Below are 15,354 nucleotides of genomic sequence, written 5' to 3'. Positions count from 1 at the left end.
TGGCCTGAACTTCTCTCGGCTTCAGTCTCCTCAGCTGTTAAACAGAGATAACAGCACCCTCTGCACAGCATAGTTGTGAGGATTTAAATAAGTTAATATATTCCATAGGCTTGCTTGGCACCAAGGGTTATATTATGGTAGTGGTTTCTCTCACAAAGAAGCATTGCTCCGCTCATGGAAACCAGAAGTGTTTGTTAGGAAGCAGAAATTCTGCCCTCTACAATCCTTTGTATACCAGGGGATTACTGGTGGTCCCTGTGAGATGGCAGCAAAATACTGCTCTTCTCATAAAGGAAAGAAAAAAAAAATCCTATGTGCTTTCACAAGCATTATCTCATTTAATCCTCAGAACAATTCTTGCAAAATAGATTAGCCAGTTTTTGAGTGTGAGAGACCTGAAGCCTACACAGATCAAATGGCTACTGGATAACAGAGTCAACATTTAGAGGCTAAAATGCTGACATGTGAGGCATAGCTGTTTTCCTTTCTTTCTAGATGTGCAAATTAAGAGACCTCGGCAGTCTAATCCATCTGCCTCTTCTCCCTTCAAGAGATAGCACATATGGTAGACACGGAAATGATGCCCACGCATTGACCAGATACTTCTTTTTCCTAAAAGGAAAATATACCTTTTGCATCTTTAATATTGCAGTGGTATATTTGTACTAAAAATGTGCTTTTATGACTGCAGAAAAGTAAAATAGAACTCAATTTGAGATAGTTATCCCTCTTCAACCTATATCTTCTTCTCCTAAATAGGTTACAAAGTATGAGTTAAGGAGAAAGCATAATTCTAGTAGCTTCCTATACTAATGTTATTTTGATCTTTTTGTTTCTTCAAAGAAAATGGCCCTGGAGTAGCCCCTGGTGGCTCAGTTGGTTAAGCATCTGACTCTTGATTTCAGCTCAGGTCATGATCTCACAGTTCGTGAGTTCGAGCCTCATGTAGGCCCTGCAATGACAACGTGGGGCCTACTTGGGATTCTCTCTCTCTGACCCTTCCCCGCTTGTGCACGAGCATTTTCTTTCTCTTTTTCTGTCTTCTCTCTCTCTCTTTCAAAATAAATAAATAAACTTAAGAAAGGAAAGGAAAGTGGCCCTGGAATTCTTGCCTTTGGCCAAAAACAACAAAATTCTTGTATGATAATAACTTTGAAAATAGGAACACCGGGGCCCCTGAATGGCTCAGTCAGTTAGATCATAATCTTGCAGTTCCTAAGTTTGAGCCCCAGGTCAGGGGCTGTGCTGATAGCTCAGAGCCTGGACCCTGCTTCAGCTTCTGTGTTTCCCTCTCTCTCTGCCCCTCCCAGAGAGAGACACTCTGTCTCTCTCTCAAAAATGAATAAACTTCAAAATAAAATAAAATGAAAATAGGAAAACTGTATGAACAATAATTATTTTCCACCTAAGATAATAATAAAGGTAATACTGTTTGCATGTATAAGGCACTTGGATTATAAGGGACTTTAGAGAAAAAATCCAATTTCAAAATAAAGTTATCTTTAACGTGTCTTTTTCAAACTGACAGACACACAGCTTTGAGAACACTATTGCTATTTTGCTCCGCTAAATCATATTCCTGCATTTAAACCCTTTCATGCTTATCTTGCTGATGCGAATCACCATTCCATCCATCCTTATAGCCATATTTTTGTCTCTGTTCACTGTGCTTTTTAGGTATATATTCATCACCTGTACTTATATATTTATGTTGCTTTCCTCATACATAGCACAGAGCAGAAGACTCTCTCACTGACTAGTTGTATAATATAGTTACATAACCTTGGGAAAGTTACCTGACCTCACTGTTCCTCACCTTTTAATCTTTATGATGTGTCAACCACTGTGGCAGTTGCCCTATTTCATTTACTGTCATGTAAATGTAAAGGAGAAGCCAAAAGCTTAAGTAACTTTACCAATGTTACATGACCGTAAGTAGCAGAGCCAGAATTCAAATACACTTTTGTTTCAAATATATATACCTTTACTGTGAACTACTCAAGCAGACTACCTCCTGTGACCACACTGCCTCTCGAGTGTTAACTTAGTAGAGGTTTTTCATACTACTCACCCTCCATACACACCCCTGTGGTACCCCCATTGCACTGCTCTTACAGCTGAGAATATATAATGTCCCACCAAATGGCTGTCATAGTTTTGTTTTGTTTTTTTCCCACCGCAGCACACCTGAGGAATCTGACACACTTGCACTAGTGGCTTAACATGGCTTCTCAAAAGATGAGTTTCCAGTCTGGGTGATAAGGAGCAAATATAGCTTGAAGAATCCTCTCTCTTTGATGAGATCTAAATATGTAGTAAGATACAATAATCCAGAGTGTCTGCAGGACACTACCCTAATTTGCACAACAACTTTGAAGTTACATCTCTTATTACCATTTTACTTATTAAGGTACTGAGATGCCTGGCTTATTATGCCATTTTTTGCAAAGATGAACCACATACTCAGTACTGGCCTGGTAAACTCCCAATTTGGAAGGACACCTGGTTGAAAATTTCAGGGCATAAGTTACTACTTCTGCCCCCATTCTTACTTCTTTTCAAGTTTCAGTTTCCTCACAGTCTTCTAAACAAATACTCTGTTGACTTCTAGTTCTTTGCACCAATAGACACTTAAGAAGTATTATCTGGTAGGCTGTCCTAAAAAAGGGAACACTTGAAACAACTAAATCTATTGGCAAGAATGTGCAGTATATTGCTTAAGAGTGCAGACTCTGGAGTCCACCAGACAGACCTGTCCCACTACTTACCAGTTATGTTCATGTAGGCAAGTGATTTCACCTTTTCCCTTGACTATAAAATTGGGATAATAATAGTATTAGTTAGCACCATGAAGTTAAACGAAGAAAATGCTATGAAGTACATGGTACACATAGTAATATTAATCACATAGGAAATATTAGTCATTACTAGTAATAGTTACTGAGCAGGATACCTCGTGTGCTTTCTTATTGGAAATGTTTTTAATGTAATTTTGCGACTCTTTTCTCAAACCTTCGTTTTCAGGCAGACACTTTGGAAATTATGTTAATCCTTTCAAATACCGGAATACCGTATCTTACCTCCCTATATTTCCTACATTAAGATTTAGGAAGTCTTAACATTAAAGAGCAGCTGCATTTCAAATAGTTTAATAAAGCAACTTAGTACAGATAATTTAAATGATACCGTTACGGTACCTTCATTTTCATTGATCGCTTTTTCAGAACACCTTTTTTGTTATGTACCTTATGAATTTAAACCCTGACTAAAGATGATTTTCTTAATATGTACAGTATGTTTTCTGAGCCTGTAAATTCTTTAAGGAAATTAAGGGAAAAATAATGAAGACATGTTATACAGGTACTTAATTTTTTTTAATCTGTGGTAGTACTATGGTAATTAATGCTTATTTTATGCAAACTAGTCTATATCTGTTAACGGACACATTACTGTCAAGAAAATATTACTTGTCTTAATTATCAGTAATGAAGCAGGGATAAGCTGCTCACTTAGATATAATATATCTAATGACCTTTTCAGTTAGAGGTTGTGATGAAAGGTATCAGTTTCACAAATTATGCTTCATTCAGCTTCTGGCCTTTGTGTAGATTAATGTTTTGTGGATGAGTTTTAAAGTCAGGCATAAATTGTGTTTGGTGTTTAAAATTGATTTAGTGTCTTGCTTTTAGTATATCATTTTCTCGTTTATAAAGCCTCAATTTTAACTTGAAGGTTAAAAAGATAGTTCATAGTGAATTTAGGACTACTTTGCTAACTGCCAGTGTTCTTTTAACCTTACCAAACAAAACAGTACATATGTTTACAGTTGTTTAAGCAAAGCACAAGTTTCTTTGTTATTTCTGAATTTAGGACAATAAGCACAATGTTTGCAATGACAGTCTTGAACTAGGAATATAAATATTTATAATACTATTTTCCTAATTAGATTTCCTGAGATAACACAAAGCTGGTTATTGTGATAGAATTTATGATATCCCTTAACCAGCCTCTTACTGAATAATAAATACCTTATCTCAGGGTATTGAAATATCATTCAAGAACTCAGAGATTTAGCCTTGTATTCAGACCAGTCAGAGAACATTTTCTCTAAGTAAGGATTTAAATTTTGGGGGGTGATGCAATGAGGCAATGAAACAAAAAGTGGTTTCCAGATTTTTAGGCTATGGAACTCTTTCTTTCTAAGAAATCTTATCAGAAGCCCAGTAAAAAAATCTAACAAAATTGGAGCTGCTCTGCTTGAATGGAAAGGTATTGCTGTGGTAACTTGAAGGAATGCAGGACTCTCAAAGAGCAGAGTTTCAATGCTATGATCCTGATGATTCTATTACTAACAGAGCCCAAATACTAGAGCTGGAAAGAAGCGTACAAACCATCTTTTTCAACCCCCTCATTCTAACAGTAAGGAACCTGTAATTTAAAGATACAGTGTAACCATTGGTCAATACAGTTCCTGTGGTCAATACAGTGCTATGATCTAAAATCTAAAAAAATTGTAGTACTTAGAGTGATGGAATCTTTTCCTTACTCTCTATTGCCCTATTACCATAATAGTGTATTTTGAAAACTCTTTATTTAAAGAACAGTTTCCAAATTGACCTAATCTTTGCATTAACAACAAGTAAACCATAGATTTCCATTTTGAAGTGTCCTACCTGTCCCTAAACACTGACGTTTTATTTGCTCCATTGCTCTTTTTGGTGTAGAGTGATGGGTGCTGATTCTCCACTCTGGCTTTGCTAAGGAGCAGGAGCCAGATTGGGTTAGCAAAACAGGAATTTTCCTGAGCTACACTTAAATTCCTTCAATTTCTCAAAGGTATATTTACATATGATGTTGCCTCAGATTGGAATTCTCCATTTAACAGGTCCTCCACCCCTTATCACTGTCTTCTCAACCAGCTTAACTTCTATTTATATTTCAAGCTGTGGTTTATTTTTTATGAATATAATTTATTGTCAAATTGGCTTACATACAGCACCCAGTGCTCATGCCAACAAGTGCCATCCTCAGTGCCCATCACCCATTTTCCCTCTCCCCCACACACCCCCAACCACTCCTAGTGTTTGTTCTTTGTATTTAATAGTCTCTTGTGATTTGCCTCCCTCCCTCTCTGTTTGTATCTATATTTCTCCCTTCCCTTCCCCCATATACTTCTGTTCAGTTTTTCAAGATCTACATATGAGTGAAAACAATAATCTGTCCTTCTCTGAGTGACTTGTTTCACTCAGCAGAATGCCTTCCAGTTCCATCCACGTTGCTGCAGATGGCATGATTTCATCCTTTCTCAGTGCCAAGAAGTATTCCATTGAATATATAAACCACATCTTCTTTACCCATTCATCAGTTGATAGATATTTAGCCTCTTTCCATAATTTGGCTATTGTTGAAAGTGATCCTATAAACATTGGGGTACATGTGGCCCTATCCATCAGCACTCCTATATCCCTTGGGTAAATTCCTAGTAGTGCTATTGCTGGGTCATAGGGTAGCTCTATTTTTTATTTTTTGAGGAACCTCCACACTGTTTTCCAGATGAGCTGCACCAGTTTGCATTCCCACCAACTCAAGCTGTGGTTTAAATGTCACTTCCTCCTCTGGGCCTTCTCTGATGTATCCATACCAAGTCTGGATTGGATACCACTCATTTGTGCTCTCTCAGTGTCCTGTACTTTCTCTGCCACAGCAATCATCACACTGCATTGCAATTATTCCCTTCTACATGCTCACATCCATAAATACAGAGACCACAAATGTCTTGTTCATCATTGAATCTCTAAAGCCTAACATAGTTTTTGACATGTGGTTAGTGTCCTAATTCTATTAGTGAGGAAAGGGAGGGACAAAGACTCCATTTCCTGAAAGGATATAACTTGTTGAATGGATTAAATCTTGAACTGATTTCTAGTTGAGGAAGAGCCTGCTGACTTCCTATGTGACTTTGGAAGTTATCTGATACCCATAAGTTTTGGCTTCTCCTTCCAGTTTTTGTTTTCTTCCTACAGAAGTGGAATTTTTTTCTTTATCAGAGGTTTCTTTTCAGTTTCTGAAGTATATTGGAGGAGAAAGTCATGTTTTCCTTGAGATATCAGATTAAGGAGGCTTCTCTTGGAAAATAATCCCTTAAAAATCATCCTAGTTTTTTTCTCAGGTCCCAAGAAATTGAATAATGAACCACCTTCTTCATTTACAAATAAGCCCATAGACTTTTAATAATGTTCACATCTTTAAATGAAGTATTTGTACTTATTCTTGAGAATTTTAAGATTTTATTTCTTTGTTTTAGCCTTGAGAATGGTACTTAAACAACTCATAATTCAACACATGTACCTAGGTAGACATGATGGAATTATTGTCTACAGTGTAAAATGTCTAAACTTGTTTCAGTCAAAAATGAGGAACTTAAACGCAACTAATTATGGTCTCATTAAAAGCAGTACCACTTTTCCAGTTATTAATTATATTATTTCTGTATTGGCAAGAGCAGTTGATGGGGTGAGTAGGGTCCAAGCCATGGGAGAAGAGGTATGAGAATTGTCCCACTCATTTTTTTGTTTGTTTATTTTTTCCAGAAAGTTCGGAAAGAAAAAGTTAATTTCAAGAAAAAGACTCATTGAATTTCAGTATGATTCTACTACACATCAGGGAAAATAAAATTTTTAAGGAATTTGGGTGGAAACAATGCATGAACGTAGCCAGAACAGCAGTTTATATTTAACAGAACTAAATGGTCACATTTTCAAGTACACCCTGGCATTTGAACAGCTGTTATATCTAAATCAGATTTGAATACTGTTGTTTAACCTTCCCAGCTGTAGCGGGGGTGGTTTGTTAGTCTAATTCAGTATAAAATATGCATAGTATACTTAAATTTGAAACTTTAAACACACATTTGTATTAAAATGATAAATTTTAGTCATTTAAGCCTATTTTAGATAAACCCATTATCTTTGTATGAGTTATTTATTGTTCTCAACTACATTGTGTGTTTCAGCATATTTTAAGCAATTAAAATAGCCTTTTAAACTCTTTCCATGTAATTTATGGATTTTTTTGTTTTTTACTTTTGTGTTAGGAATGAACGAAAGAGGTATACATTTCTATACATATATTTATAATTGCACTGGTGTATTCATAGAAAAATCTAGATTATACTTTTTCCTATATTTCTTCCTACCTAATTCTCTGACCCTAACAGAATTTTCTTTACTAATACAATCATAGAAATAGAATGAGGACGAAGTGGTTGCTGTAGGAAGGCAAAATAAAAGACCAATACTTCTTAATCTTACAGGACTGAGGCTAAAAGAAACTAAGATCAAAATATATACAACCATGTAACAGATGAACATGGTGAATAAAATTTTTTCATTAAGGCCTGCTACACTGGAAAATGCTGCTTGATATTTGAAAGAGGTAATTTTGGAATAAACACAAATGCTCATGAGTATACACCACAGGTGCATGTACACACACATACAGATACATGTAGAAATAGGTGTATATGTATGTGTATGTATGTGTCTCTATGTCTTGTGTACATAGATATATTACCTAGCTTTGTCTTCTAGAAAGCTTAGAAACAATAACAACTGAAGGAATACCCCCAAATACCCAGATACTGGTTTCTACATACTTCCCTTACTAATTAAAAAAAAAAAAGCATAGGAGAAGGGATACCTCTAGGCAAAACAGCTAATTCTATGGCTAGGGCATAGATAATATAACATGAGACTAGAGTTTGTGTCAAAAAGTAGGTACTCAAAGAATGATGGGAACATGAGGAAAGACACAGGAGCCACTTTCAAGAGGACCCCTCTAGGCAAATCTGGGATATTTGAACTTCAAAGTAAATAATAGAAGATAACCCACCAAGTAAAATTGAAATCCATGAGTCCATACTCTGATAGATGATTGATAGATAGATAGATAGATAGATAGACAGATATGTGAAAAGAGAAACTTCTTATTTTTAGTAGAGTACTAGCTAATAAACATCAAAAGAATGATGAAATAGAAAATTACCATTTGACAACCATTGTTGTGTTCAGTTCAGATGGGAGTTGTCGATGGGGTGGGGATTGTCTGGTGGGTTTGATGAGGAACAGGATATTGACAGAATCTGAGAATATTTCCATTAAAAACTACTAATCAGTTACAAAGGGAAGAATGGTGACTTTACATTGAAAAGCCTGATGAACAACATAACAGGTGACCATCACAAGTGGGTTGACATCACATGTGGCACATCACCTAGATGTGAAGCACTAGGAAGCAGAGTATCATGTTAGTAGTTTCCCTGCCCAAAAAGTATGATCAGGAGGAAATGAAATATCAGATAGACCTAGGTTTATGTGTAGCCTACAGAATCAAAGTCCTGTATTCTTGAGAAACTGTCAACATGAAAGACAAGGAGAGACAGAGAATATGAGAAGAGAATGGATATCCAAATAGTGTTCAAACAGTTGACAAAAATGTGAATAGGGTCTGAAGAGATTGATGGCAGTGTTGTATCAATGTTGATTTCCTGACTTGAAGGATTGTATGGGGATTATGTAAGAGACAATCCTTGCTTTGGGAAATGTACACTGGAGTATTTAGGGATGATAGGAATCTTATGCCGCTTGTTCTTAAATTGTTCAGAAAAAGGCTAATTGTGGGTATATAGACATGTTTGGAAAAGTATGCCTATATTTAAAAAATAATTTAAAGAAAGATGAGGCAAATGTTGTGAAGAGTTAAAAGCTGGGGAACCTACACATGAGGAATATGAGAATTTTTTTTCTATTCTTACATACTTTTCTACATTTGAAAATATTTCAATAAATTATTCCAAAGTGTTTATTTAAATGGTAGTATAATAAATACCTCATAATCAAATGCATTAATATTCTGCAGTAAAACATGAGTACTCACACAAGGCAGATTAATAAAAACTATAAATAGCTTTATGCTACTTCAAGCCAGGTTTTGCTACCAAATGAGTTAAGGTATTCATAGTATTTTAGATTTGTGAATTAAAGATTATGGACCTGTATAAGGTATCTGACGCCTAGGTAAATAAGTTTTCCTGTCTCACACAGAAAGTAATAGGACCACATACGGAGCCAGAGTCTCCTGATTCCCAGTCAAGTAATCCCTGCATAATAGATCAGTGAAGTAAGGTAGGGACATTTGTGTTCAAATTCTGACCTTCGGGAACTCATTCAGGAAAGTGTCAGATTCACAAAATGCCCCTTAGAGCTACATCATTCATTTCACCTAGAGGACATGTCCTATGTTGCAATTTTCAAATGCATCCCAAAGAAGTATAGAAAAGCTTCTTCTTTCTTCTCCACTGTTCCCAATAGGGTGATAAAAATGTAGGGGTGAGTAGATTTTTTTTTCCTCTCCTCTCTGCCTCTCATCCCCATCCCAGCTATTTTACCCTGTTAGATTTCCTTCTTCTCTTATAATCTACAAGATTATAGCATAGATTTGGGCTTCCATCATTGCTTCTTTCTGATTCTGACTTAACCAATCACTTGAATAATACCTAACATGGTGAAGGATTATTAACATACAATATCCTATTAGTTTCAAGTATATATCATAGTAATTCATTATTTTTATACATTATGAAATGATCCCTACAATAAGTCTAGTTACCATCTGTCACCATACAAAGCTATTACAATAGTTTTGACCATATTCCCTATGCTGTACGTTACATCTCTGTGCCTAAAGTGTTTTTAAAGTTTTAAATAGCCATTGGGGTGCCTGGTGGCCCAGTCAGTTGAGTCTCTGACTTCCACTCAGGTCATGATCTCACAGTTAGTGAGTTCAAATGGGCTTGCTGCTCTCAGTGTGGAGCCTGCTTTGGATCCTCTGTCCCCTTCTCTCGTTTGCACTCTATCAAAAATAAATAAACATTTAAAGTTTTAAATAGCCATTGACTCAAACTGTTACATTTTTTAAAAATTGAAAAAGGTCTTCCCTGGATCCTGTATCTCCCCATACTGTTTTGGATACTTAACACTTTTGTACTCAAACATTCCTTTTCCTCTTTTTAATGTCCTTGTCTTACCAGGAAAAGAAAATATTTTGGGGTATTTTTTTTTCAGTCATATAGCCAATGTGGGTAAGTCTATTTTGAGGATTGAGTGTTATTATTTAAACTATTATAATTGCTTAAGTGGGTTTTCAGTAAGCTTATTTTTTTAAGTTTATTTATTATTCTGAGAGAAAGAGAGATAGGGAGAGAGAGAACAAGCAGGGGAGGAGCAGAGAGAGGGAGAGAGAGAAAATCCCAAGCAGGCTCCACACAATTAGTGCAGAGCCTGATGCAGGGCTTGAACCCACAAACCGTGAGAACATGACCTGAGCTGAGATCAAGAATCGGACACTTAGCTGACAGAAACACTCAGGTGCCCCTCAGTATGCTTCTTATATCTCTTTGTATTTTTATTATTTAAATCCTTTTAAAAGATTTTCCCGAAATAACCAAGAGTTGTTACAATTTTGCTACTTAAACATCTCCATAATTAAAATAAGACTGTGAATAAAATTATGCCATTGTCTTAACTTCTAATGTCCTTTGACTTATCTTGGGACACATATACTAATGTCCTATTTTATTTATTTATTTTTAATGTTTTATTTATTTTTGAGAAAAAGAAAGAGAGACAGCGTGAGCAGGGAAGGGTCAGAGAGAGAGGGAGAAACAGAATCCGAAGCAGACTCCAGGCTCTTGAGCTAGCTGCCAGCACAGAACCCAATGCGATGCTCGAACCCACGAACCGTGAGATCATGTCCTGAGCTGAAGTTGGACGTTTAACCGACTGAGCCACCCAGGTGCCCCTCAATGTCCTATTTTAAATGTGTGTCTAAAACTATCCTCAACATAATTTTTAAATAGCTGTGTTTCTGGGCTTCTGAAACTGCATTTTTCTACTTATTCCTATATCTTGATAGCCAGGTCAGTTATTTCTTTTTTTTTGTTGTTTTTTTTTTGTTTTTTTTTTTTTTGTTTGTTTGTTTATTCTTTTTAATAGTTTATTGTCAAATTAGTTTCCACATAACACTCAGTGCTCATCCCCACAAGTGTCCTCCTCCATGCCCATCCCCCCCCCACATCCATCAGTCCTCAGTTTTTGTCAGCATTCAAGAGTCTCTCATGGTTTGCTTCTCTCCAGGTCAGTTATTTCTTTTCCTGTGCTTTGGGTTTACTAAATAAATAGCTATGTAGATTTGAGGATTTTGTAGATTCTGAATATGTACATGTTTAATCTATTTTTCTAAATGGATCCTTGATAATTATCACACATATCTTTAATTTTTATATATTATGCCCTAAGACTGAAAAACAACTGTTAGCACAGTAGGGAGCAAATAATATATTGATGCATTATATTTCTATCTGTCCTTCTAAGTCTGTTTAGTAAATAAAACTATAATTGCATTTCCCAAGTAAACTTTTTAATCTCCTGTGATTGTATAACAGGTACCTGGTGTTATAATATACATATTAAGACAGAAGGGCTTTGAGCACTAACATTATGAAATTTCAATTCAATAATTAGGCTTGAATTGAATATATATATATATGAAAAGAGGAATGGCAATTTATTGTATAATGTGTAGAGTTTCAGTTGAGATGATGAGAAAGTCTGGAGATGGGCAATAATAATGATTGTACACCAATAGGAATGTACTTAATGATACTGAAATGTACATTTAAAAATGATTACATCAGGGGCTCCTGGATGGCTCAGTTGGTTAAGTTCCCGACTCTTCATTTTGACTCAGGTAGGTCATGATCTCAGTTGGTGAGACTGAGCGCCTCGTCAAGCTGTCAGCACTGAGCCAGCTTGGGATTCTCTCTACCCTCTCTCTCTGCCCCTCCCCACCTCAAAATAAATAAATAAATAAACTTTAAAAAATGGATTTAACCATTTATCATTTAAGATAAATTTTATGTTATGTATATTTTATCACTATATATATTTAAAATTTCATTCATAGTTTTTCATCTGTAGGTGTTTCTTCCCTGTCATGGACATTTGCTAGTTACATAGCCTTCAATCGTAACATATGCTATTTACTCATTTAATATATGCCACTTTTTTAAATTTTTTGAGTGTTTATTTATTTTTGAGACAGAACGTGAGTGGGAGATGAACAGAGACAGACAGACAGACAGACTCTGAAGCAGGCTCCAGGCTCTGAGCTGTCTGCAGGGCTCAAACTCACAAACTAAGAGATCATGACCTGAGCTGAAGTCAGATGCTTAACTGACTGAGCCACCCAGGGACCCCATATGTTACATCTTTATACATTGTTAGGTATACATTCTGGGTGTAAAAAGTTAATGAAAGATTTTTTTTAATTGACTCTACCTTTTTTTAGCTATGTGACCTTGAGTAAGATACTCAACCCCTCTAATCTTCAGTTTTCTCATGTATAAAATAAGGATAATAATACTTATTCAAAAGGTTGTTACAAGGAGTAGTTAATATAAAAATTTTTATTGGGAAAATGAATGTTATTCATGTAAAGCACTTAGCTCATAGTGAAATGCATAGAAAGCACTCAAATACTAGCTGCTAGCACTTTTTATTAAGCATTGCAGGAGTGGTTGGCTGGCTCAGTCAAAGGAGCATGTGACTCTTGATCTAGGTTAGGGTTGTAAGTTTGAGCCCCACATTGGGTGTACAGATTACTAAAAATGATAATAATAATAGATAAACTTAAAAAAAGAAAAAACATTGCAGATGAATTAATACACTGAAGGTCACTGCAATTCTTCTTTGTCTCTGGAGGCTGCATATATGGGTTACATCTTAAGAGTCACTGCCTGCAGTCTCTTTGTTTACTTGACTTGCTAAGCATGACACACACAAAGGATCCTCTGACCCTATGTTTGGTCTTTTAGGGCCCCTTTAGCCTTCCAGGCCTTGCACCAGTGGCCTAGTCAACAAGCCTGCCAAGCAAGGGGAAAAGGGAAAGAAGACAAGCATGCAACATGCTGGTACTTCTGTGGAACCAACTTTATTGCCCAACTATGCTCAGAGAGCTTGAAACAGCTCCAACACCTCTCAGATTTAGGTGGTAGCTATCCTGTGGGACTGCTGGTTTTAAACAATTAGTATTGATCAAAAAGGTTAACCAGTGTTTTCCAAAGTATGGATATACTATTCTTAACAAAACTTATAGACTGAAAACCTGCTTCATTTCTGAGAGGATTTGAGGCAAGTGTTTAATTGCTATTATGACCACATTACTGAAATGCAAAATAACTACACAAAAAGGAACCTCAGAAGTTTGTCTCCTCAGTCTCTCTTCTGTTGACAGCTTGTGCCTTGCCCATGGTTATCCAGCTGTCCTCGAGCAAGCCTGTGGTTCCTCTGGTAGCAATCTGTGCCAGTACCTCACATCATATTTCTTAACAAAACCAAAGTATTTTCTAACTGAAAAAGAAGTATTAGTACAATTGGTTTTTTTCTTTTAGTTAATATGCGTTCTCCTCAAGGACTTTCAAATTGTTAGAAACTGAAGGCCAAGAACATGTAGGGAAGTAGAAATAACATGAAATAGCTACATATGTCAACTTTCATGTATTTGCCCAAAATCTTAAAATTTGAAAATATTACCTGCGCTCACATATTCAGCACTCTAACTTAAGCTAGAGCACACTTCTGAAATCTGATAGGAGCAATATTGTAAAGTTTAATTACTTTTTATGGCCTATGCCATCTGTGCATTTGTTCTGCTTACAATATTAATAGAGTATTCAAAGAATAATACATTTAGTTTGCAATGCAATCATCTTATCACAAATGCATCAAAGCAAATTACTTCTTATCATTTCAGATCCGGTCGTAGTATGGTGGATTTTTGTATTAGTTTGAAAACAGAAAAACTTCTCAGTTCTCCTAAAAACCACGTGTGGTTGATTCAAACAGAGTCAAACTCCTGATCAAACTCCTGTTTTATTACTTGAAACAAATTCCAATATAGATAAAAGAAAATACTATAATTGTTTAATATACAATAGTATATAACTTAAAGATTATTTACACCATGTAAATATACCTATGTTTAATTGCTTTATTGTTAAGAACTTTAGACTGAAACAGATAGATTTAAAAACTATTACTGTATAAACTTGAAACATACCATATCTTTCTATTTGACATTATAATAATTTCTCCCAAAAAATCTTACAAAGGTTAAAATTTTTTTGCAACTAGAGTCTAGTTATTATGTTAGTAAATGATAATGATGGTTTTGTCTTATTTTTAAAATGTATTATTTGATGGAAAAAAATAGGCCATCATTATCAAAACATCTATTAATTTCTCTAGAGGCAAGAAATGTGTATTAAACTTTGTGATGCTTAAACATGAGAGATATTTGACATTCTGCATGTTTAACTTTCAGAATGATGCATTGTTATATGTAACACTACATATTTAATACCACATATAAGTTCATATATTAAATATATGACTCCATATACATAAAAATATGAGGTAAATCTTATAATTCATGTTAATAGGAATACTATCTAATATCCTTGATATTCAACTGAAGATATCAACTTGTCAAATACTTTATTTTACTAGGTAAAAAATCTATTGAAAATAAATTTTTAAAAACAATTTATTATGTAAACTCTACCCCCAATATGGGGCTCAAACTCACAAGCCTGAGATCAAAAGTCACATTCTCTACCAAATGAGCCAAATAGGTTCCCCATATTGAAAATAAATTTTTATGTTCCACAAATATTCAATCCTCTTTGTGTGTCATAAGTGTGGAAAATTTAATGGACTTATCTCAGTACCTCCCTTTACCTATTTTATAACTATGTATTATTTTATCGTGTGTTCTATGATTCACAAATGTTCATACAATTCCAGGGTAAGAATTGATCAGTTCTATATTAATAGTTGATGCCTTCTTTTTTCTTTAAATTTTACAAGTAATACATGACTAATTCTATATTAGTTTCTCATTGCTGCTGTACCAAAATAACTTGAATTTGTTATGTTATAGTTCTGGAAGTCAGAAGTCCCAAATCAGTCTCACTGGACTAAAATCAAGTCTAGTTCCTTCTGAAGGTTCTAGGGGAGAATCCATTTCTTCCCTTTTCCAGTTCTAGAAGCTACTTGCATTCCTTAGCTTATTGCCACATTACTCTAGCCTCTGCTTCCATCATCACATCATCTTTCCTCTGACTTGGACCCTCCTGTCTTTCTCTTATAAAGATTTTTATGACTACATTGGTCTTAGGACAATCTCCCCGTTTCAGGATCCTTAACTTAATCCCATTTGAAAAGTCTTTTTTGCCAC

At 35.3% G+C, this 15,354-nt stretch overlaps 1 protein-coding gene across 3 annotated transcripts in view; it reads left to right on the top strand.

The window, feature by feature from the left end:
- ELP4 (elongator acetyltransferase complex subunit 4) overlaps window positions 1-15,354 on the top strand; it is a 241,913-nt gene that overhangs the window by 158,886 nt on the left and 67,673 nt on the right. The window contains exon 11 of one of the 3 annotated variants that reach the window (XR_013337263.1): window positions 6,591-6,619. The exons of the other annotated variants lie outside the window; for them this stretch is intronic. The gene's annotated coding sequence lies outside the window, so the exon portion shown is untranslated. Of the gene's footprint in view, window positions 1-6,590; window positions 6,620-15,354 lie in introns of those variants that run through there. 3 annotated transcript variants of the gene reach the window in all.

This window comes from Crocuta crocuta, unplaced genomic scaffold (assembly GCF_008692635.1).
Source record: "Crocuta crocuta isolate KB4526 unplaced genomic scaffold, BGI_CrCroc_1.0 scaffold382, whole genome shotgun sequence".
NCBI classification, from domain to species: Eukaryota; Metazoa; Chordata; class Mammalia; order Carnivora; family Hyaenidae; genus Crocuta; species Crocuta crocuta.
This window is presented reverse-complemented; position numbering and strand designations above follow the sequence as displayed.